General features: G+C 39.6%; 1 protein-coding gene across 2 annotated transcripts in view; it reads right to left on the reverse strand.

The window, feature by feature from the left end:
• The window catches only part of SPSB4 (splA/ryanodine receptor domain and SOCS box containing 4), a 141,681-nt gene extending 116,420 nt beyond the window's left edge, over positions 1-25,261 (reverse strand). The window contains exon 1 of one of the 2 annotated variants that reach the window (XM_075201884.1): positions 25,192-25,261. The gene's annotated coding sequence lies outside the window, so the exon portion shown is untranslated. The other variant, XM_075201882.1, reaches the window with a different exon arrangement.
• Positions 25,262-25,957: the final 696 nt, after the last annotated feature.

A 25,957-nucleotide genomic window follows, 5' to 3' on the forward strand; every position in this document is an offset into this window, starting at 1 on the left:
AACAAATCCTTGCATCCGTGTAACAGCAGGATCAAACAGGGCTGTCAGCAGAGTCACAGCACTGTACTAAGACTAATGTCACCAACATCCCAGCTGGGTGACAAAACTCTACTGGTAGGATATGAAAAGTTGCCAATTTACTAGGACCGTTCATCCCAGCAGGGTGGCACTCATCTGACAGCGTAATGAGAGGAGCTACCAATTTACAATATAAAATATTTTGTGCATAACACCTTTAGAATGTAGAATCAAATGTCAAATTTGGACTTACAGTAAAATCATATTATGCCAACCTCTTGCTGAGGGTATAAATGTGTAAAGTGATGTAAGTACAACATACCTACAAGCCTATGACCAAACACCCTTATTAAAGCAATTTACTCAAATGAATGTCATTCCACTCTCATAATGGGATAAAACAACTGTCAGGAGTGTAGATAAAAGATGGACATCCCCAGCACAGCAATTCGTAGAAACGTTTCAGACTTTAACAGTAGGAAAACAGCAAAAACTCAGATGTCCTAATAAATAGGCTGCTCTCCTCGTGAGCTTGGAAAATATACAAGGTAATGCTGGTTTAAAGTAATCCTGTCACCCACATATAAAGGGGAGAAGGACATTTTGTAAGCAAAAACAATATTTGGTAAATTCACTAGGAACTCAATGATGACAATAGTTTCTAGTGAATTGATACTTGCCCATAAATATTTCCTCAGCCCATAAAATAGCTATAATGTTTTGTGTAGAGTTAGGTAAAATCATACTTGCCAACTTATGGCAAGTATGATCCGGGAGCCTGCCAGGGAAAATGGGCGTGCAGGGGGAGTGGCTCCGAAAATCGCGTCATTTTGGCCTCATCCCCTTGACGTAATGACGCAAAACGCCTCATTTTACAGCAGGGGCGGGGCCAAACGCCATGATTCCCAGTGAATTGCGGCGTTTTGGACCTAAATCTGCCCACTCCACTAAGAAGTGGGCAGATCCAGGATATTGCCACACTCTCCCGGGATTACTTGAGACTCACGCGAAATGCGGGAGTCTCCCGGACATTCCGGGAGAGTTGGCAAGTATGGGTAAAATAAATAAAATAAAAATGCACATATCTCTCCTCTGCCTCGTCTATGTGGGTTCCAGGTGTCTGTAATGTCTTCATCCTCTCCCTGCACCCTCAGGTTGGTTTTTTTGCAAATTCCTAACAGTTTTGTCAAGTCCTTCTTCTCTTGTGCTTCCCATTCACAAAGGAGCCACCGGGGAACCACCAGAATAAGGATCTGGGGAGTAGAACTAAGTACATTTTTCTTATTTTATTTATGTTAGCTAAAATGTTGTTTCATTTGGAATTTTAAAATGAATATGAACTTTTCTGAGTTTTTAAAAAGAGAAGGCAGAACAGTAACATGTTTACCAATGTGTATATCAAATGTATGTCAAATTGCAGCTTTAAACTGGAATTGTGTTTTAATAAGACTTAGGGCTAGATTTACTAAACTGCGAGTTTGAAAAAGTGGAGATGTTGCCTATAGCAACCAGAGAGATCCCAGCTGTCATTTTGTAGAATGTACTAAATAAATAATAACTAGAATCTGATTGGTTGCTATAGGCAACATCTCCACTTTTTCAAACCAGCAGTTTAGTAAACATACCCTTAAGTCTTAAAAAAAAACACAATTCCGGTTTAAAGCTGCAATTTGATATACACAAATTGTACCTGTTTAACATGAAGCTTGTTTTACTAGGATCTCCTCCTTTAAGTCATTCTTCCCTTTCCAAATTTATCTGTGAGAAGATAGTATTGTAACTGGAATGCATTTGCATTTCAGAACTTAAGCTTGTTCCTGAGGAGAAGGTTACATGATCTCTGAGTATAAATCATCCTTCCTTGTACAGGTGTAAGTGCTGATTGATAGTGATGACGGACAACTATGCATGCCAGAACATGTGTTTGCAATTAAGTGAGACTGTAAAAATGCACTTTATTTACTGTAGGCATTAAAAGCATCCTGATATATGTATCTCATGTAAAAAAAAAAAAGTAAAAAACTTTTTTAAAATGTATTTTTTTTTATTAATGATTATATTATTAACAGGTGTAAATGTACTTAATAATATTTTTATCTGCAGTGTGTTGTATCTGTCTGCATACGGCAAAGTCGCATAGGCAGAGCGCACCGTATTCAACTAGAAACGTTTCTCGAGATCCCCTTGTACCTGAATATGGGTGTACCCGCATGCAATTTCCGTACTATTTAAAAAAAGCGCAAATTGCGTTCACTTTGCATTCTTTTATGTATGACAATTAGGCTTGAGGCAGTGTTCTATTATAGTTTACGGATGATATCTAACATTATCTAAGTAAAGGAATTACAGTGATAGCCCACAACCTTGTGAAAACATGTGGATATTAAAGTTGTATTTGTTGCAAAATGTATTACACAAGAAATGAAATGTTTTATAATCATCATCATTTATTTATATAGCGTCATCAAATTCTGTAGTGCTTTACAATTAGGTGTGTTTTATTGTTTGTGTAGCACAGTTGAGGATGCTATAATATGATTCCACAATAGCAAGCGTACACGCCTGTATATTATATATATGTGGAAGTGCATCCATAAATACATTGGCAGTGATTGATTACATACCTGATAAATAATGACTGCGTCACTGCCATAAAATCATATGTCTTATTCAACATATAAATAAAAGACAAATGCATTCTATAGTAAGACGGTCAAAATAAATTGATAAAACTATACCAATGTGACGAAAGTTTTAAGGGAATGTATCTTTTGTGCTTATGAGTTAATAGAACTAGGGAAACATAATTCTAAGTTATGTGATAAAAAAGTGCCAGTCGCATAATTATAATTACACAGTGCGTAAGTTAATAAAATACAGCTGTTCAAATGTAATCAGCGGGGACACTCATCTTGTAGCCGTACAGATCCAGAGAGGAAAAGGAAAGCTTTCAGTGAAATTCTATCTTTGTCTTCATTTCAAATAATAGCTGTTGAAATTCCATCTAGATGTTCCACTGATTATCAATGTGTGCCCTATCACTCAATTCTGGTATTTGACCATCTTCAGTTAAACCATAGTACACAACTATCCCTCTTTTGGACACAAATCCCTATTTGGTTTTAAACCGTAACCCTTTCTTTTGCGTCTGATGGATATAAATCATACTTGACAACTCTTCCGGAATGTCCCGGAGACTCCAGAAATCCCGATCTCCCGGGAGACCGACCCCACCCTTTCACGCACCTGCTATAGCCTATAAATTGATTGAGCAACTTCATTTCTTTATTTGTCTGAGAGGCATGTTGGTGTCAGTAGCTGAGGGGGAGTGCTGACATTGGATTGCTATTTGGAGGCTTCTGAGGTACCTCTTTGGTAAGTTAGCTCTCAATTTAAAAACACATATGTATGGCCCAAATATATGGGACTCTCATTGTTTAGAGTTAGGAACACCCTATTAGCAAAAGCGCCGTGGAGTGGCGGGTGGCTTTAACATACATTTGCAAATGTGTGCAACTAAGACTTTTGCATTTTTATCTACAGTAGAAATAGCAGATCTGTTGCTGGCTATAGCAGTGTGCTGGAGGATCTCTCTATGTGTTTGTTCCTTTTAGGCTAACCCCACCCTTTCACGCACCTGCTATAGCCTATAAATTGATTGAGCAACTTCCATTTCTCTATAAGTCTCCTGCATCCCACAATTCCCTGGCCAAAATAACGCGATTCACATAATTTTGGCCCGCCCCCACGATATAACGTCAATTAATTCGCAGGGGCAGGGCCAAAATGACGCGACTGACCGCACCCCACCCCTCCCGCCCTCTGGTCACGCCCCTCTCGCGGACTGCACTGCCTGAAAGTAGGCAAGTATGATATAAATGCATGAATAAACTCACCAATAGCCTCCAAAATTGTCTGATTTCTAAATGCATTATAATGTAATAGTGATATTGCAGACTGTAGTGTATTGTGCTATATTTTATCTGCGTGTGGTAAGATGTCCTTAAATTAACCTGCTCACAAAAGGCTATCAAGTTCTATAATGTTGTCGGGTACGATTAAACTGTGTGAGAAGTGGATGCTTAAAAACAGTCAAATTGAAGAAACCAAACTCAGTGAACTTGATCATTTCTGGTTGGTCAATATGAATGCCAACCATTCTAACTGTAGCTGTCTGTGTGTATTAAAATTGGTGGTAGATCAAAACAATTTATAAAAAAATAATACAATATATAAATATATAAAAATAAACTTAAAATGAAGATTATGGTACTATTTGTGTTATTTTAATGGTTACTTAATATTTGTTTTTCTTCCTGTGGACACATGTGAAGGAAAGTAAAGTCGACAAAAAAACAAAAACAAAATTCACAGAAAAGTCCAAACTAATAATAAAAAAAATTAAGAATGACCCATTTAGACTTTGCACCAATTAGCACAACAATTAGGACAGGAACAAGGACAAATAGAATTAAAATAACAAGCATCTTGCTGTTCTTTTTCTGGTACTGCTCTGCTTTTTGTAAGTGTCTTCAGCTCTCAAATTGTTTGCCCAAAAATGTCCACATCAATATGTGTGTGTGGTCAGCCTAATTCTTCTTTTTGGCCATTTCAGATAATGATGTTCTTGATGCAAACAAATGTAAACAAATAAAGTCTGTCATGATGATAACATAATCCAATTTGTGCTGGTTAATGTTTAAAATAACACAAATAGTACTATAATCTTCATTTTAATTTTATTTTTATATATTTATATATTGTATTATTTTTTTTACATTATTTTGTTCTTCAATTTAGATAATAGGACAAGGTACAGTCATTAAACTGTTAAGACAATATAGGTTTGGCTGGATCACTTTTAAATAACATATAAATTTATTTAAATCAATAGCTCAGTGCGTCAATTTATATCATTGCAAACATACCGATTTTTCTATTGGCATGTATTTTGTATGGAAATGTATTGGTTTCTGAGACCTCCCCGTGAATGCGTTGTTTCCTGGTGCACTGGTTTCCTCCCACACTCCAAAAACATACTAGTAGGTTAATTGTCTGCTATCAAAATTCACCCTAGTCTGTGTTTCTGTCTGTCTGTGCGTGTTAGGGAATTTAGACTGAAAGCTCCAATGAAGCAGGGAGTGTGAGTAACAAAAATTCTCTGTACAGCGCTGTGGAATTAGTGGCGCTATATAAATGATGATGATGCTGAGATTAGGAAGACTGATTTGAATTAAAATGCTTTGCTTCATTATCCTTCTTTTTTAAAGAAGGTTTTCTTTGCCTGGGCTTATTGACATCTTATCAATATATAGGCAAGGTTTATGCAAACTACATTTGATTAAATTACATTGCATCACATTGATTTGTATTGTGAGTTGGTTGTTTTCTTCAGTGCACTGATGATCCCTTGCTCCCCATCCTACTTGTTTTTAATACATACAGAGCAAGGTACTACAGTGTTCTTTACTCCTTACACCTACATTCCAGGGTAGTTAAAACAGCCCTGAGCACCTTATACACCATACTATCATTAGACCATCTTTATTGCTCCTGGGAACTTGTGGTTAAGTGTATTTAATTCTGGGGATTGGGACCATTTCCCTATAATATATGTCCCATTGGCAGCATACTGACCTTTAACACAACTAGGGAAGCTTGGGTACCCAACTTGTTTATAGGATCGTGAACTGGTCTAGACATGATGATACATGGCAATGGAAGAGGTGGAGAATCACTACACCCAAATGAAGCTGTGACCTAAAATTCCTTGATCCCCTATCAGGACATATCTTAACCACGCTCTGCACTCACCCCGTCTATCCCTCCTGGGATCTGGCGCAGAGCAATTGAGGCTTGGACTAAAGATGTTTTTTTTCTGAGAGGACCAGCTATCATGTAGAGAAGCTCAGCCCTTCTATTAGGTGATGCAAGACATATTCTCTCTCAACATGACCACTTGAATCTGCAGATAAGACATTATCTATCTAGTTCCGATGGCTTCCAATTAAAGAGAAAGCATCTCTCCCTCAGCCCTGATGTACTTTCCAACCTTTACAAAATCCTTTTGGATAGCATGTTCTGCTCCCTGCACCGCTTTGTGGAGTTCTGGTACTGAGATTTACCTACAGCCATTGAGTAGTTAGACTAAAATATTCCAGATCAGCTACTCTTGCTCTCTAAGTTTAAGAATGGTGGATACCCAATTGAAGATTCTGTCCAGAGGCCTATATGGTTGAGTGTTTAGATACATTTTCAGAAGTACTTTTTCAACTCCTGAGCCCTGTGCTGCAGGTGTAATGCAACCACGGGCACTTTTATACATATATGGGGTATTGGCGGTGAATCATTATGCTCTCAAGAGAAATTACAGACAGAGAGGAACCCACAAACCCTGACTTTTGGCTTTTGTCACGGTCCAATACCATCTCTAGATATACGAAGTCTCTCTTGAAATATCTTAGCACTACAAAAGCGCAGATTCTGCCTCGCTAAAGTTCCCCTTGGTGTTTAATGAATGGTTTAGCTGTATGGATTTCTATAGGCCGATGGATGACTGTCAAGTTGCAAACACAGAAATTATCACTGACTGGTATTATCGCAAATAAACAGGGAGGCGCAGAGTCTAACGCACCCCAGTGTTCACCAGGGACCCCCGCAAGGAGATATGAACTTGGTTGTGCGAGGTGCGGAGGTCGCGGTCCTCCAAGATTGTCACCAGTTCAACGATGCAAGAACAGTGGTCAGGCAGTCCGCATCAGAACCATAATCAGGAAAGTAGTTACCAGAATAAACAGGAAAGTACCAAACGGAATCCACAGGGAGAGTCAAGACAAGCCGAATCAGGAATCAAGAAGCAATAACAAACAGGAACGCTGGAGCAGGGTGAACCAATACTCTGGCACCCTAATGGGGCCAGAGTGAGGTTTAAATACAGGAAGGTGCTCCCTGATTGGAGCCTGAGGTTTTACGGCGGTCAGAAAGCAGCTGACTGCCGACAAGCTGAGAGACTGAGAGAGACGGTGTCCCGCTGCCTAGCTACGGGACGCGATGCACAGCGCATGGTTGCGCTGAACTGTCAAAGCACTCGGAAGTACTTCCCATTGCTTACGCGAGTTTGAAGAACAAGGCGCTCGGCGGCGGCGCCTGACAATGACGTAATCATGGCAGAATTAGACAGACTTCCAGAATTCACTACTACCTGGTTCTATTGGCTGAAATTCAAAAGTTCACCTGCATACTTAGCACATATATTCCTGCAACCTGTTCGCTCATAGATCAGGTGACAAACAACCATCTCACTCTACACTAATGATTCCCTCTGTAACACCCTACCAACAACCAACAAAGCACCGGATCTATTTATTACCCCCTTTCCTGTCCTTTCCTAATGCTACCCTGTTCTTACCTACCCCACACCCTTTTTGTATTATTCTCCACATTGCTCAACCCCTTCTCTGTTTCAAGTGAGCACACTTATGACATGGGCTGAGATCTGATTAGTTATATTTCACTTATCCTGAAAATGTACAAATCCTATGTACAGCTGTAAATAAAACATAATAATAATAACAATAATAATAATTTGTATGCTGGGTCCATTTGCTGTTGCTCATTGCTATATTGCTGTAATTTATTCACCTTGTAGTTTAAAGAATACATTAAAAAAAATTGATACAAGGAAAGTTATAGGATATATTTTACATACACTCAAGTTTGTAAAAATTGTTTTCTATAAAATGAATAGATGTAATTCCTTAGGGAAGATAAATAGCAGTTTAATATTATATCTTGCACAGTGATATAATAGCACTGAACAACATCTGTGGGTTATGACTTCTTTCTACTGTTTATCTGCTGCATATTCAATCATGTATTATTTCTCAGGTACACAGAAGAATACTTAACATATTATTACTACTGGCACTGTGGGTTTTGTGGTTTACCAGGAATGATGCTGTTACTTATTAACAACATCATATAGATTGTAAGCTCCACTGGGGCAGGGACTGATGTGAGTGATTATTCTCTGTAAAGCGCTTGGTAATATGTAGGCACCATATAAATAAGTGTTAATAAATAATAAATACATAACATTACCTAAATAAGCGGCCTTTAAAGAGCATTTGTAGATGTAATTTTTGTTGGTCCTTTACAGCTGGCGGCACCTGCATTTACGTAGTTACTTGGTTAGGTTTTGTTTTAGATAAAGAGGGTGTATATTTAGAGGCAAGTCCACAAAAGGACTTGAATTTTGCACCAACTCAGAGTTGGTGGTGGTCTTCAGGTCTTGGCCTATACTTCTAATAGGACCTGATTTGCACCCAGAATTTTTCTCTTCATACATGATGTCAAGGTAAGAAGTACTTTAGATGAAAAACTGAAGTGTATTTTATTGAAATGGATTGCACTGAAGTGGAAGGAGGGTGGACTTTGATGTAATGTTTACAGTTTTGCAGTGAGAGTTTCCCACCTCTCCACACACCTAGGCTACTGCAAGTTGAGGAGACATGCTCCAAGAGCAGAGGGTAGGTGGACATCAGCAATACAGATAAACAGGCTGAACTATGCAAAACCAAGGTATTTTTACAGTAACAGAGAAAATGATTCCATATATTAAGGGAAAGGAGATAAAGTACCTGGGCCCAGTAGTAGCGCATTACTCCATTTTTGCAGACCCATTTATAATGCACAAATTTCAATTTGAAACATAGTAAGTTGCTTGTATGAGGTGATCCTTGTATAGATGTATGTGTTTCCCTTGTTATTGTAGTCAGTGGCGGAACTACATTTGGTGCAGCAGGTGTGGTGTACAGGGGCCTTTGGAGATAATGGGCCCTGCTGCATGGCAGAGGGTTGGGGGCCCCGGTTCCCTCCTCCCCACAGCTCTCTAGTTCCACGTCTGATGATAGTGTTATGTACATCACTTCCAAAATGTCCTGTTCTGCAGTGCTGAAGCCTACAACCCATGCTGACCTAAAAAAAAAAGTACTCAGTGCAAATGCTTCTACACTGATAACATTTATTGTGAAAGTGATATTTCTCATATGTAAGAGTCCAATTAGTATTACTGCTTTATAGAGGGCCTCCTGATGTCTGTAAACTCTATGAGGGGCTCCTCCTCACTTGTCTATGAGGCATGGTTGGACGAGTCCCAAGAGTCAGGTAGACAACTCACCTGAATAACTACATTTGGGAGGCAGCCTAACATTTGGGAGTCATTTCTGTCGCTGTCAATGAATGCATATCTTCCCTGGCTCTTTGAAAGCTCCTGCTGCCTCCTAGATTAAACTGACTGGCTCCTGAATTATTTTGTCCACCACTGCTATAATCAGGGGGTATATTCAGCAACTTTGTAAAGTTGGACAGTCATTACAAACATACACATAGTAGAGGGGTACACAAATACAACATCGATAGGAATAGCTTCCAATAATTAAGTGGCAGAACTGATTTTTCAGTTGCATTGGTTACCTGACTCCTCAAATATGTCCAGCCAGTATGGCATATAAACATAACAGTCACAAGGGCAGAACTAGCTTTCTTCGTGAGAATTTACAATCTAGAAAGGCGTATAAGTTAACATATAAGCATTACACAAACGAGACTATTGAATGACAAAAGAAACCTCCTTATTTTACAATATTCTGTAATATACACAGGTTGTGTTTCTGTATTTCCTGATGATCCAAAACTGCTGCTTCTACATCACTGAGATCCATCTGTTTGTCCACGTGGAAGATAAACGGCCTTTATAAGGATATAAAACTCATCCAGAATGTGATCTCCGAAGACCGTTTATCATCAGTCACTGCTTCCACAGCACTCTTATTTATTAGTAGAAATAGTGACCATGGGCCTGATTCATTAAGGATCTTAACTTAAGAAACTTCTTATTTCAGTCTCCTGGACAAAAGCATGTTACAATGCAAGGGGTGCAAATTAGTATTATTCTGTTTTGCACATAAGTTAAATACTGACTGTATTTTCATGTAGCACACAAATATCAACTTTAAATTTCAGTGTACAAATAAGCTATCAAGTATTTGTGTGCTACATGAAAAAACAGTCAGTATTTAACTTATGTGCAAAACAGAATACTAATTTGCTACCCTTGCATTGTAACATGGTTTTGTCCAGGAGACTTAAATAAGAAGTTTCTTAAGTTAAGATCCTTAATGAATCAGGCCCCATGTAATTAAATGCATATTAAACACATTTTAGTTTAGTTAAATGTAAAACTTCGGTATCTACTAAAGATATAATGTATATGACCCCCTTCCTAATAAGAGTCCTGAATACCATTAATAGCAATGGCAATATCTCCATGAAGGAACAAAGGTGTACATATGTGCAGTAGATTAGTAAAGAAGTCAGTATGTTCAGATGACAAAGTCAGAGAAACAAGAGTGAGGGATATTGTAATGAAATGTTACTTCAATCTTTTACAAACTACATTTCTCTATGTGTCTCCGGTCTTCCTGGCATCTAGTGGACTTTACTGTACTCAAAGTTCCAGTTGGAACTCTGAAGTAATATTGGTTGTTCAGAGCACTCAGGATAAGGACTTTTATTCAGCTGACAGACTGCAGGGGAAGGCTGTTTACAGGGTTAAGTCCTTGCCCAGTAAAACTTCTATGCTGAACACACACATCTGGTCTAATAAGGTAAGACAGTGGTCATTGTGTAGACAGAAGGACTATGTCTAATCACCGTTAGGTTTATCCTGATGGAAGTTGTGGCCTGGTCCCCGAGTACCATCTTGAAATTGACTCCAGCGCCAGGAGGGTTAATAAATGGCGCCGGAGGGGTTAAATAACCGGCGCCATTTTTATTAAATAAAAATGTGTTATGTGTGCGCTGGAGCACTGGCTGGGTAGCACCCAGTGCTGCAGCATGTTACAGGTTAAACCCCGGCGCTAGGCGCCGGAAAGTGTAAAAATGTAATTTAACTGTGAACTGTTTGTGTAGGTGCTGCAGCGCCGGTAAAGAACCGGCTCCCAGCATTTACGAGGTTAACTAGTGTAACTATGGACATATTAAATGTAAATGTGTGTCAAATATATGAAATGTATATATTATAATAAATAAAAAGTACTTACCCTGTGGTGGAGCTGCAGAGGCAGCCCTGGATCCCCTTTACCATCCGGCAGCCAGCATCAGTGGCTGCCGGAGGCACTTAGCAACCAGCCACCTGGAAGCAAATAGGTCCAGGAGGTGCAGTGCCTCCTGGGGGTCCCAGGAAGCTAAGTCCCTAGTTGGAGCTCCAATAGCTTCAACTAGCGACAGGGCAGCCACTGAAACTGCAATGATACAGGATTACTAAATTGCAAATTTGCAGTCTAAGTACAGCGCCGGAGCAATCTGCAGTGCAAGCGATATGCAGAAAACTTGCTTCATCAGTCAATAATAATGAGCGATCATCAGAATCACAGAATATGGAGCAGTATTGATAGTTCCTGTTCATAGTTCCAGACACAAGGATTTACTAATGTAATATTCAACCAGGTACAGTGTTGGAGTCACCACAGTGCAGGTGGTGAACAGTGAATACGAAGCATTAAACAGGACAAGTCAGTTTTAGCATTTTTAGCTTACCATTTGGCAATAATGTCACCCACGGGTTCCAGGACAGAATACCAGCAATGGTTAAATGAAAGTCAGATCAGATTCACATAGGAACAGTAACAGGTATGTAGGACACTAGTCAAGGAGACTCAATAGTCCGGCGAGGTAGCCTTGCACCGACAGGATCTTACAGCCACAGGTATGCAGCACCTGCATGACGTTACCACTCATCAAGCATACTTTCATGTTATACTATGCACATAACACTCAGCACATACCATTCAATCTCACCTGTACTTCCATTGTTTAAGTCCAGACACCAATCTATCAAATGTCTGTGACACTAAATGATAACATTTTTAAAACTCTTTGCATAATGCCATCTTTATTACATGTGTAACACTGGCTTCTGAGCACCAGACAAATGCACAGCTGACACTGTTTCTGAAAACGTGTAAGATGAGCACAATTCTGCATACGTCCAACTCAGCATCAGTCCCACAGTGATCCACATACTAAATGGTATCTCATTGTTCTGTAAGCTCCCCGTCCTGTGGATAGCCGACTGGTTCTGCAGTTGGATATCTATAGACTGTGATGGAGACAATGCCCAGCTCCAACTAGGATATACAGTGTACATTGCTTGCTTCCAAGATCTATCCCTAGTTTGCTATGGTGTGCACAACTTCTTCTCCAGACAAACAGTTCCAATAACAAGCAATGTAGCACTTCTCTGTTGGGTGAAGGGGCAACTTATATAGAAAAATAAGTGGCAGGGCACTTAGACTTTGATGGGACTAACAGGTCTAGAGAAAAGGGAAGTTGTGTGTGCCATGGCAATATAAAGGGAAAAGCTTGGACACAATATACAATGTACTGGTTATCCACCATGGCCCATTTCATTTTAATTGCAGAACCTTTAATTGACAAAATATGTCCGGCTTGGGGAGTAATTCCCCCATGCCACCTGACAATTTTATTGCACTTTTATGCAGCAAGTACACAGAATTTTTCAGGCATCCTTTTCTTACTGATTTGAACTTACAACCTACTTTTTTGAGCCTGTGATACAGACTTTGAGATGTTCAAGGTCACAAATAGCTGACAGTACGATAGATAGCAAGACTCAAAAAAGCTCATGTATGTAATGTACTTCATGTTTATTTGTGTAAGTGCACTTACTTGTCTGCCTAGTTCATTTTAAGGTACATGCCCACTATATGGTCTTTGGAGACACCCCCATAAAATCAATCTGTACATACTGCATGTTGGTGGATACAACGAAAAATGTGCATGGTGAAAAAAACACATTAAACTCCAACCTACTTCAACTTCAGGACCATTCACTTCATTAATTTAAACTTTTCCATGTTTTCCGTGTTCAGCTTAGTTTACCCCTATTTACGTCGGGACTGTCATAATCACAAGCGCCACATTTTATGTATTTAAAGCTTTTTATTACATCCATGGAAGTGTACCTAGAAGGTGTAAAGTGCATCTCATTAAAATTATACAGACAAGGTTGGGTTTCTGGTGTCTCTGACCACCTGTAGAAATCAAGTCTTAGGGCTAGATTTACTAAGCTGCGGGTTTGAAAAAGTGGGGATGTTGCCTATAGCAACCAATCAGATTCTAGCTGTCATTTTGTAGAAGGTACTTAATAAATGATAACTAGAATCTGATTGGTTGCTATAGGCAACATCCCCACTTTTTCAAACCCGCAGCTTAGTAAATCTAGCCCTTAGTGTTGGGAGGGAAAAGCCACACCAGGACACGGAGAATGCCTCAATAACTGTGCTGCTTCACCTCCCAGCTCATTTAGATAATACCATCTCACAAAATAAAATCTAATATTGTAAATGAAGGACAAGCGCCACAACAATGGAGGGATTACTTCTCAGTGCTGCGGCGCTGAAGGGCTTCAATCTCGGCACAATCTCTTACGAGATCTCGGCTCGATCTCGTAAGCGGTCAGGAGGGGCCAGACACAGTCACCACTCAGAAGTGACGGTGAAGTAGGTCAGTGGTGGCAGAGACTAGTGTCCTACAATTTGTGCGCAGTTGCCTCTTACAGTTGGTGAGTAAACCCCAAGAGGAACTGGTAAATTCACAGATAAAGAAAGTAAAAGTTGGCAGAGTAAGCCCATCCTGTCATCTAGGCATATTCAACACCCATCAAACGGTACAAACTTTTGCACTCCTGCAGACTCCACCATCTTAGTCTGCAAATCCATGCACTTACCCATAAAAATCACACCATTTTCCTAATAAAAAGTACATGACATAACAAAAGGTAATTTGTATTGTGGGATGTACTATTGCTCTTTGTAAATTACACTTAAAGTTATTATTATGCTCCCTACATCTCCAACCTAATCTCTATTCACACTCCATTCCGCCCACTGCGATCGGCCAATGATCGTCGCCTCTCGTCACCTCTGATTACCTCTTTTCATGCATGCAATAAAGACATCTCGCGTGCTGCCCCCCTCCATTGGAACCATCTCCCTCGCTTCAACTGAACATTCCCCAATCTGTGCAGTTTCAAACGGGCATTAAAAACCCATCTTTTCTTAAAAGCCCTTCAGTCATCCGCTTAACTACACACTTTGTCGGCTACCTCTCCCTCCCATCCCATGTTCCCCCTTCCTTTCTCATTCCGTGTGACTCTGTACCCATATCACCCTTGTGTCTTCAGTGAGTCTGCCCCTTCCTTTAGATTATAAGATCCTTTGAGCAGGGCCCTCTCTCCTCCTGTTTCCACCACATCTTTGCTTTCCAGCTACTCAGCCCAGCTCCTCTTGGACCTTCTGCCCTCTGACTCCTCTCTCGCTTCTCTCTGCACCTTTCAGTGGCTCTTAACCTGTCAGCCGCTCCCACCGTCTTGTGCCCAGGTTACCAGCTTGTGCTGAATATCCCTCACCCTCACCCTTTCAGCCTTTCTCTCTAGCTGTGCTTTGAGCTTCCAGAGTTATAGTGCTTATTGTTACTTGTACCGTGCTGTTTCAGCTTGCAATGCCCTATTGTTTGTTCCTGTTCGGCGCTACAGACACTTTGTGGCGCCCTATAAATAAAAATTAATAATAATAATATTATTTGTCCATTTAACTAATAGGCTACTTCTTAACAGCACCCGGGGAGTGGGGGGAATTGTAGTCTTCCAACTCATTGTGTATAAATAATAAAATTAAAACAATGAGCTGCTTACAATAGCTAGCTGGCGTACTCAATGATGCAGGTATTTATATAGAAGGATATGACCATAGTGACTTTATCACCTTTGTACAACTGCTCGATGCAGTCATGCACTGTGAAATAAAGACAATTTGCAGCATTTTGATCCCCCATTCCAACTTGGCTATGTGGTCTCAAGACAATGGAAATAAATTAGCTCTGCAAATGAATCAAAAGTGTCTTTTGCAGTGATTGAGTTCTTTGCGCCTCAATAGGCACACGTCAAGGTTCATTTCTTGGCTTCCATAATGCAAACGGAGTCTCTCCCCAGCTCTGAAACCATTACTATTCCTCACTGCATCTGTCTCATTTGTCTAGAGTTGGCATGAGAAATTGGCATGCAATTTGTGTCACAGCAGCATTGAGCGGGGTAGCTTTCAGTCTCAGAGCTCATTAACCCATTTCAGATCTAAAAAAAACATTGGGTCATTGGAAGACAGAAGAAAAGGGGTTAAATTTGTGCATGGCTACAAAAATAGATTTATGATTATTGAAAAATTAAACCAGTTTATTGTTTGTTTTTCTTGGATTATGTTTAGAATTATTGCGTTTAAGGATTGTTTTTATTATTACTAAAGAGCAGTTAAAATGACATTAGATATTCTGTATAGATTAATTAATAATTGTACAATGTAATCACAGGTGCCTTATGACATAGAGGTATCATTCCCAGGTTTTTAAATAATCTGTGTTGACTGGCAGAGTAATAGTTGAGATAACAGGAATTGCATGTGACAAATGATGACTAAGCTTAAACTATTTACTGTAACTGAAATTATTACTGTAACTGAAATGTCAGTCACTTTCTTGTACACGGTATAGCAGTGTGTTCCTGTTCTCTACCACAACATGAAAATATAATATACATGTAATATATTTATAAAACGTGTGCAAACCAACTCAAATATAGTCAAACTTGTCGATGGTCAAAATGACTTAAACAAGGCGGAACTCGTTTGACCTGCTTGAATTTAGCTTTATTATTTTAATCAATACCGTCATAAAATACATGCGGCTCTTTGTGCTGTAAAATGTGACTCTTGGGCGGGAGCATGAATGCAGCATGATGCTCCGGGTCGTGGCAGGGGCAGATTGGAACCCAGTCAGCTGCAAGACTGACCGGGAATAGTCGTGCAACGCAGTGAGGTCACAGTGTGTCCATGATAATCCAATCAGGAAAGGAAGAGGAAAGAGTGTAATGTGTTCTCTCTCCTTCCTTTGTGCAGGCTCCAGCAGCTAAGTGTGAGAGGTATGAGAGGTAAATAAGAGGCATGTGTGATCTGATGGCATGGAAGAGACTGATGGGCATGGAAGGAGATCTGATGGCATGGAAGAGACTGATGGGCATGGAAGGAGATCTGATGGCATTTGGGGAGAGATCTGATAAAATGTGTGGAGGGCTTTTGGCATGTGGGGAGGTTTGTTTGACTTAGAAGTGGCATGTGGGGAGGTCTGATGACATTTAAGGGGCATCTTGTGTGATCTGGTGGCATGTAGGGAGGCACATGGGCATTTAAGGGCTATGTGAGGAGGTCTAAAGGCATGTGGGGTGGTAGATGGGTATATGGAGAGATTTGTTGGCATGTGGGGAGTTCTAATGGGCATGTGGGGAGGTCTGATGGCCATTTGGAGAGGTCTAAGGGGCATGTGGGGAGGTCTGATGGCCATTTGGAGAGGTCTGAGGGGCATGTGGGGAGGTCTGATGGCCATTTGGGAGAGGTCTGAGGGGCATGTGGGGAGGTCTGATGGCCATTTGGAGAGGTTTGATGTGCATGAAAGGGGCATGTGGGGAGACATGATGGGTATGTAAGGTGCATGTGAAGAAGTCACAGAGGCATGTGAATAGATCTGAGGGGCATGTTGGCCATTTATGACTTTTTATTGCCACTTCAACAGTTCCCTCCACAGCGTTTGTGGGTGCAGTAGCAGCATGAGCTACTGTGAAGAAACATTAAGTACCCTCCTCCACCAAACACACCATGAAATAAGGGCTGCTCTGTGCAGAGCTGGGCTGATTTGATCATTACTGTGAACATTTTGACAATGGTGTTTTGTATAAATTATGTTATATTTTCAATGCATGTGCACGGTATATAGGTGTGTGTTTACACTGTGTGCATGTATATAAAAGGCAGAGTTTTCTCTTTGCCGCATCTATAGATTTGTCTCTTGTCTCTTAGTCTGACTGGTTGGCTAGCCTTAATTTACATTAACACATTCCATGTTTACATTAGTTGCTCTGCGGTGAGAATTAACCCTTTTGGCTCTGGACATTAACCCTTCTGGCACCACTGCGCTGCCCATTTATCAAACATGTCCTGCAGTATATACAGGGTTTGGGGGAAGGGGGGACCTGGCTGCGACTATTATTAACATCTATTGATAATGCATAAAGTGCCAGCATGTTACACAGTACTGTATATTAAAGGGATTATGACACAACCAAATTACGCCCAAAGGGCCTGAGTCATTAAGGAAAGTAAAGCAAAAAATAGAAGTAACTTTGCACCTTGGCAAAACCATGTTGCATTAGAGGGGGAGATAAATATAAAATGTGGGACAGATTTATATTTGGGATAGGGCATGTCCTAGATCAATTTTAAATTTCAGTGTAAAACTAAAGCTATCAAGTATTTGTGTGCTACATGAAAAAACAACCAGTATTTAACTTATGTGCAAAATAATAAACTTAGCTGCACCCCTTGCATTGTAACATGGCTTGTCCAGGATCAAATTTACTCCTTTTTTTGCCTTGTTCTCCTTAATGACTCAGCCCAAAGACATTAAGCAGAAGGTAAAGAAACACATCTTACCCGTTTTTTTCATAGGGATTTGTGTAATAGATGAAAAGTGAAAACTAAATTTTGTTTTAGATTTTTACTGTGAAGGTAAACTGATCTGTCTGCCTCTGTACTGAAGTATTTACTCTGTTATCGCTATTTTAAAATAAGTGCAGCCTATTATAATGCATAGCAATGCAAGAGCACATAAAACATTTACATACAATGAACACCTCACATAAACAACAAATCACTATAGTTTTACTAAATAAAACTGTTAGGGGTTTGTTCTACACCTGTTAAAGCTTCAGACTGGTAGCTGTGAGCCAATCAGACTAATTCTTATTTGATGGTTGATGGTTTAAAGACATAATAATATTGTTATATAAGAATAGTTTATGATTCATGAGCCAGATCTATTTCTACAATGGCAGCTTCCCCGAGCTGAGAGAACACATAGACAGCTATTATAGAGCCACAGACGTCTTCTCAACTCATAGCGCTTTACTGCGCTAGGCAGCCCTCTGGGGGCGTGGTCACATCTCCACTGCGATGTGGCCACGCCCCCTGTCCCACTGCCAGGGACAGACATGTTGGGAGGGGCATTGATGGAGCAATTAACACAATGAAGCCCTGTCTCCGCTGCCTGGGGACGCTATTCGTGTCATCATGCAGTGGTGAGCCGTGTAGGATAATGTGAACTGCATCATCATTATCCCCTCCCCTCTGCATTTGCACCTTGGACCTCCCATCCAGCAACTCCCAATAGGGAAGGTTCAAAAAAGTAAGCAATTATGCTATTATATCCAATTCCTTACCAATACAATGCATTCTGGCAAACTATCGTTGCACCTAGTCCCTTTACTAATGACAACGAATGTAAGTTTCTGGGGTTTATTTATGACCAAACTTTAATTGCGCACCTTAATTTTCATTCTTATAGCAATGATAAGAAATTAATTGACGTGGTAATTCATTAAAATTGATTAGCTGGCAGTTGCGATGACTTTATTTACAGTTTTCTATGGCATGGCTGAATTTGAGATGCGGATAGCACGAAGCCTAGAGTAAGGATCTGAAGATCCCTCTTCTGCAAGGCTCTCCCAATAGGTTATAATGGCTAAGATGGCGTTAGCTGCGGGATCAATGTCATAATTTTGGAGCTTGATAATTAGGACATAATTGCAGTACCCTTAGACAAGTAAGGGGACTGGATTTCCCATTGAAGATATCGGAGATGTCTGCTGCAGTTCTCCATTAATAAATAGCCTCATTTCTATTTCCATGTTTAAATATGCCGCAAACTGCAGTTTTAGGGGGATTATAGGTTGACAAATAGGCCCCTTCGTTTGGAGAAAGAAGCAGAAATAGAAAGGCACAGTACTTGAGGGATTACAACAAAGACTGTACTCTAGCCAGCAATACTAAAGTGTTTTTAGCAGTTAACAAACACCAGACAAGCTGCTGGAGAAGGCTATCAACAGCATGGAGAAAAAAATATTTGAGAGAGGCTCTACTGTGCTTCCTGAAATACATGTCCTGATTTATCCTTTTCGAGAAAGTACAAAAATAGAAATGTCTACTGTGAAAACACTAGCCCTTTATTGTAAAGGTTAAACATCATGTGTGTGAAAATAGAAATACATAGAAATACATGGCTCGCTATTATGACTACGTATAAGATAATTACTCTTAAGGTTTTCAATATCTGGTGTAATTAAATTAATTAAAGGGCAATTCAATCTGAAAAAAAAAATCTGGCAGACAGAAGGATCAACTTCAAAATAATAAAACATAAAGCAAACTATGATGTACAACATTTTTTTTCTGCTTCCCTTGAACAGCGCCACCTCAGGCCCTTTTGGAAAAGACAAGCCCATATATGACATGAAAGCCTTTACCTTCTGAATAGCTCTACGACACCCTATAAACCAGGAGGTACGTTTAGTGAGATGTTTAAAGTGTACCGGCGAACAATCTATGTTCCATTGGCCTAAATATCATTCTATTTTGTTGTTGTTTTTTAACGATTTAGCATATATGCTCCATAAAAAGATTTGAGGGGTTGATGTCCTGGAAAATACCTATCTCCAACTATTCTTAATAAAAATAATGACAATGCCGTTACCACATGTGCATTAGTCACATGTCGCAGAACTGTGAGTAGAATTCTAAAACTATTGCACTGCGTTGTACCAGACAGCTTTCAGTGAATAATGGTTCAACTGCGCCCGTCACCTACACCCATTGGACACAGCCATTTTGCAGGCTAATCCAAAACACATGTGAAAGCAGCGGTGGTAATCAGTATCCCGACAAGCACTATTCCTAAAAAAAAAAACAGATACCGTACCCCACCCAAAAGCAGCTCATCAATTCACTGTGAACCAATGATCTCACTAAGATATTCACATACGTTACAACATTGTTCCAGCGTTCACACAAACAAGGGACAGGACAGCTCCAATGGGGGCAGGCATAGCACTTTCGAAGCGGCAGCAGGCACACAAAACGGGGCATTGTCATGCTTCTAAAGTGCACCCACTTACCATTATGATGTTCCTGGGAGCCAGGACAAATGTGTCGACTGACAGGACAGTGGTACAGTCCCTCAAATGGAAGCAGGTTTCTAGTGAATTGATAGGCTGCATTCTCATGAACAGTGGTTCAACTCACAAAATGGCTGCCTTCACTGTATTGGTGACAAGATGAGACCTATATATTATTATATTTTATTCATGTAGTGCCTATATATTCAGTAGTTCTGTATAATCGGGTATTTTTTAAGTCAGAACAGTTCATGACCCAGTGAAGCTTACAACCAGGGCCAATTAGCTAGAACCCAATTACCTCACAGTATGTCTTTGGACTTTGGCAGGAAACTTACATAGAGATGAAAAAAACATACAAACGCCAGCCAGCAATGCTAACCACTATGCCATTTATAAGCATACTTCATTAAAAACCCTAGAGATATAATACCTCTATGCTAACACAAAAAAGTTGCATTACACTATATATATTTAATGTAATGTAACGAGTCCGCTACACATTTGGCACACGTTGCGATACACCATGATACAATACCTAGGCTTCTACACCATGATGATCAGCTGACAGCAAACTGCTTTATTCATATACCACAAACGCCAGCCCCATTCATTTCCATGATCTCATCAATTATTACAGGAAACCAACAAGGTCTGAAACACGAATCACATGAGCAGTTAATTATGGTTTAGCAACGCCTAATTCTATTTTACTCTCCGTCATAACGCAGGGCCTCTGCCAGTAGAGCAATTAACACATAGAGTGCAAGGCAGCGAAGGCAGCAAAGGCAGCGAAGGCTGGCCTAGTGACAAGTCTGACAAACTGCCTTCAGCTCAGCATGATTAGACTAAACCTCCTGTCTAGCTCTGACCCCATTCAGTATTGCTGCCTGAATATGGCCTATTATTTTGTATAACATGAGATGCTGGTTCAGTGTTCCCCACTTTCTATTTGACTAAATTAACCTGAGCTCACTTAATTGATGTATAACAAGCCTTATAGTTCAATTAACTGAACATCAGGTTAATTAACTCAAAATGTAAATGAATAATAACAAACCAGATAACTGTCTCTGTCTCATGGAATGTTGGAAATTCTGCCGGTGCCTCTGGGACATGACAAGACTAGGGACACATGGGCGCATTGAGCACCCACGTGATATAACCCCAACAACCTGCCATTTACATACACTTTGTGCATGGATATAGCAGGCAGCGTACACGCCAAGTTCCTGGCACATTAGTACTGAGGCGTGTTTTGAACGCTGCTATATGCAGGCAAATACGCCCGTGTGTCACTTCCCTAACAAACTATATCCACATGTGGTAATCTTACAGAGTACTCTGTCCAGGGTGCTCAAATCCTAAAACAAGAGCATTAAACTGTCATTCTCATGTTAATTATTTACCTCTGTTTTCAAATACAAAGACACGTTCTAAATCCTTGCGTGACAAGTGACTGCTGGAAAAGGATGACAAAGGGAGTGACAGCATTCTAAAAAACAATGGGTAAAAGATTCATGTTGCAGGTTTTTATTGTTTAAACATTCAGTCTGTGCCACCTTTTTCTGTAGAGCTGATATGTTTTGATCATTAACTGTCTTTCCTAAAGAGCATATATTCTTTCTGCACTGTTTTGTATATAGGAAAGATGTTATCATTATAATAAATAAGTATCTTTGGGATAATTGCCTTTTATATAGATTCAAGTCACCTGTATCCATCCCGCCCTTGGCTTTCATGTAAGTATGTAGCATTTATTTAAATATAACACATGATAGATACCTCTTTTTCTACTAATATCCGCATATTGCCAATCTATGGAACTCTCCTGAGATTTGTAGAATTGTGTCCTTATTCCACCCAAAAAACAGAGATTTATATATATTTTCTGTTGTCTTCTTACATTTAATTACCAAATCAGTATATATTATTGTAACTCATTACATACACATACATCTGCTTCCCTTAAAAGGTAACTGTCACATACACATAGTGGAGTCAACCTTATTTTGGTTAGAACCAATATACAGAATTCAGTCTATCAATACACTAAGTACCGGTAATGATACTTCATAGCTCCCTGCAGCACCAATGCAGACTAAGTACTTGGGCAGTGTGTACAGATGGAGTAAGTAGCAGTTGGTTCACATGCTGCAGTACCCCCATGGTCACATAATGTAACAGCTGCTCCTCATTCATTTTAATGATAAAGGTGTGGCAACAATCTCTCTTAATTGTTGCCATTTGATGAGCCAGATGAGCCTAAAAAAATGGTAGCCCCATATGTATATCTGTAGACAAAGGCAGATGGATGCTTTCCAACAACATGGTGTTGTTCAAAGGATACATTATTGAAACTGACCCTAAATAGGGTCATATATTGTGACAAATGTACACGTGCGGTACCTATTGTATTTCTAACTTTTCAGCCATGGAAAACCTGCAACACATTGTAAACGCCCTGGCAAGCAGCAGAGACATTACCAAGGCTGCCAAGTCTAAGTGAATTGACAATTTAGAAGAGGCTCTGCTTTATCAACAAGAACACAGTGCTGCATTATACTGCAAGGCAGAAATAGTGCTGCATGTGTTCTTCAAAAACAGGAAATTGGTATACATGCTATCACAAATCCAATCATACTATGCAGAGTGCATTGCACTCTATTGGATTAATTCAGCTAACTCTCCAGCTTCAGTCTTCATTAGAATGAGGTGTACTACAGTACAGAAGAGGAACTGGCCTTGTTTTTATCAATATCACAATAACTTTATACAAAAGAGACAGTTTGAACAGTCAGATATGCAAATTATTATTTAGATTAAACATTTCCAAAGGCGTTAACTTGAAAACAAGAATGATAATATTTTATTCCTGTATTTTGTAAACAATTGTAACTTGTTTTGCCAACATATCATTGCAGTATAGTGGATGTTAAGAATCAATCATCTGACTCATAAACAAACATTAGACTACATTTACCAAACACAAACATTAAAAATTGTAGATAGTAGTCTTCTCAAGCACTCAGCATACACGGAATGCTATAAATACCAACTTATTTTATATATATAGAATGCTGGTGCCATATAAATAAACATATAATAATAATAATAATAATTATAATAATAATAATAATAATACATAGTGTTGAATATTGACACACCAAATCCAAGATTGCTTCAATTTGACAACCAGAGTTATTGCGTCTGCAATAGGTAATAATAAAATATTATCATTTAGGCCTCTTAACCTCATTTTATTATTCAATTTAGGCTTCAGACTCTAATATAGATTCAAAGAACATTATGTAATGGTTTTACTATTCAGTTGAATGCTAAAGTATGGGTTTGATGCATCCCTAGTACTGTATAGATACAACACACTGACAAGGTATAGTTACTTATCTTCAGTATATCTAGGGAAGTGTGGTGATGATAGAGGGTGATATGCTTTCCAATAATTATTCCTCTGCTCTAAACATCAAACTGTCAACATTACACAATGTCCACTGTAAATATAATCCAGACTAGTAGCCACCTGGCCCCATGATGTTAGTCTGTCTAACTAAATAGCATCTGCTGCTGCAAAACTCAAATACTGACAACTGTATTTCAGGAGCAATCCTTAACATGCCACAATATCTACCCACAAAGGTCCAATTTATTACAATACCCCACTAAATAGTAGTAATAATGGATAATTGCACAATCCCTTTCAATAGGCATCAAACAATTGTCACAGTGTAATGCTGTTGCAAGAATACTAACTCTACATGAAAGAACTGTTAATATACCACCTACTGAGTGCCCTCACTGCAATTGGGTAACAATGAATCTTTCAAGAGAGAGCAGACATTAGCATTCCTGGACCCCATCAATTCTCTAGGCTACCCAAATGTGCACAGTTCATCAACTTGGCAAGATAAGATAACCAGGCACAACTTGGTAAGACTTTCCAGCTCCATAGCAGAAAGTCCACTCAGCCATCCTGGGACAGAATCGATACACTGTAGGCTTAACCAGATTGCACTTATGCAATAAATATATTTTATTTACTGAAACATAATGTCTTGTACATGATACAAAAACACTAACCATAAACAGGGCAACAGTTTATTATAACACAGCTGCTCAGGCACACAATGCCTCATTCATTATGTCACTTTCTAATGCATAGAAGCAAATGACGTGGTGGGCAATACGAACTGATGTTTGAGCTGATGCACGATACTGTACCGCATATTATTTAATATTGTATTAATCACATAACGAAACAAGTACACGCAGGGATCACATTAATGTTCCGCTGATGCTAACCGACCTCGGAAGATCACTATTTGAAAGACAAAGGTCGACTAGTTTTACATAAACAAATGCAGCTGAAGAAGGAACCACTGGAAGAGGAGACTTTGTGTCGCTGGAAAGCTTATTATAACACAATGTTAGGGGGTTATAAACCGCTTCAATAATAGATAAATCATTCACGAGAAGATAAAGGTGGAGCCGTTTTGTACAAGCTTCAAAACAGGCATTCCCTCCGAAATGTACTACTTTAATCATTCACAACACAAGCACTTACCTTGCAAAGAGTAATAGATCCAGTCAATGTCATTTAAAGCCCTATATACGATATAAACCATAAAGAATAAAAAAGATGTAAAGGATCCTAGGAAAAGGTTACAATTCCCCCGTGCGCCTCCGTTTCTGAATGTGCAGATGCGTTATTGAAAGCGCAAGAGGTTGCGCCTGCTTCTGGCCACGATATGGGTATCCCGGTAAAGTTACTCGTGAAATGATACTCCCAATATTAGGTGCAGTATACAACTGTACCCCTTTCGGTTCCACACAAGTAGTTGAAGGCACAGCTAACTGCCACCACCACAAACACTGGTATTACAACCATATCACAGAACAGTGCTTAAACAGCCATCCCAAAAAATTAGCGATTTTTTTAAGCTCTGTGTTTATTCCTTCACTAGATTTCTTTTCCCTTTAGTGAAGCCCTAAGGGGGCAGTTTTGCTTTGTGTTTAAGGATTACCTTTGTCACCCCCACCGCCTGCATATGAGAGAGACAGCCCAGATGGGAAGAGCCTGCTGCTGAAGCAGTGCCCCATCCTGAAAGCTGATCCCTGCTGATCTCATCAGTTAGAACTAACTAATCCAATGGCGGGGGAATTAGGAGCAGATGGAGACGCCCATTCTCTGCCTCCTCTTCCCAGCATCGCAGCCCTTGTGAGAGCATAGCGCACACAATGAAAGGAGCCCACCAGCTGGCTGAAAGTGGAAGTAGTTTATACTATATGATTCTGTTAAAAATGCAGGGATCTTACGCATTTCTGGAGGTTCCAATGATGATATTGCATTGATAGGGAAAAATAACAAAAAACAAAACTTCTTTTGTTCAAATTTTATCCAGTCTGGTCTGTTTCTTTTTCTACAGTATTTACATGCTAAGTATATATCATACTATGGGCTCTTATTTATTGTTCCACAGTGGTACCATAATGTATTGCTGCAAATCACAGTTATACATAATGCAGTACTGCTGCGATTTACCATGGTGGGGCTGCACTGGGAGACCCCTTACTGCGCAAAGACTTTTTTCCCAGCAGTTTACATTTGACAGAGAATGGAGAAAATATTATGTATATGCACAACGCTCTTTCTCCGGGAGGGATCCTGTGAAGCTGGGGAATTCAAAGAATTGAATATGCCCCTAAAATCCAGTAACACTATCCCAAGATGGCGTTATTTTGCTGCTGCTTAATAAATTAGCTATTTTATTTTATTATTATTAATTTTTA

The sequence above is a fragment of the Mixophyes fleayi genome, chromosome 3 (assembly GCF_038048845.1).
Source record: "Mixophyes fleayi isolate aMixFle1 chromosome 3, aMixFle1.hap1, whole genome shotgun sequence".
NCBI classification, from domain to species: Eukaryota; Metazoa; Chordata; class Amphibia; order Anura; family Limnodynastidae; genus Mixophyes; species Mixophyes fleayi.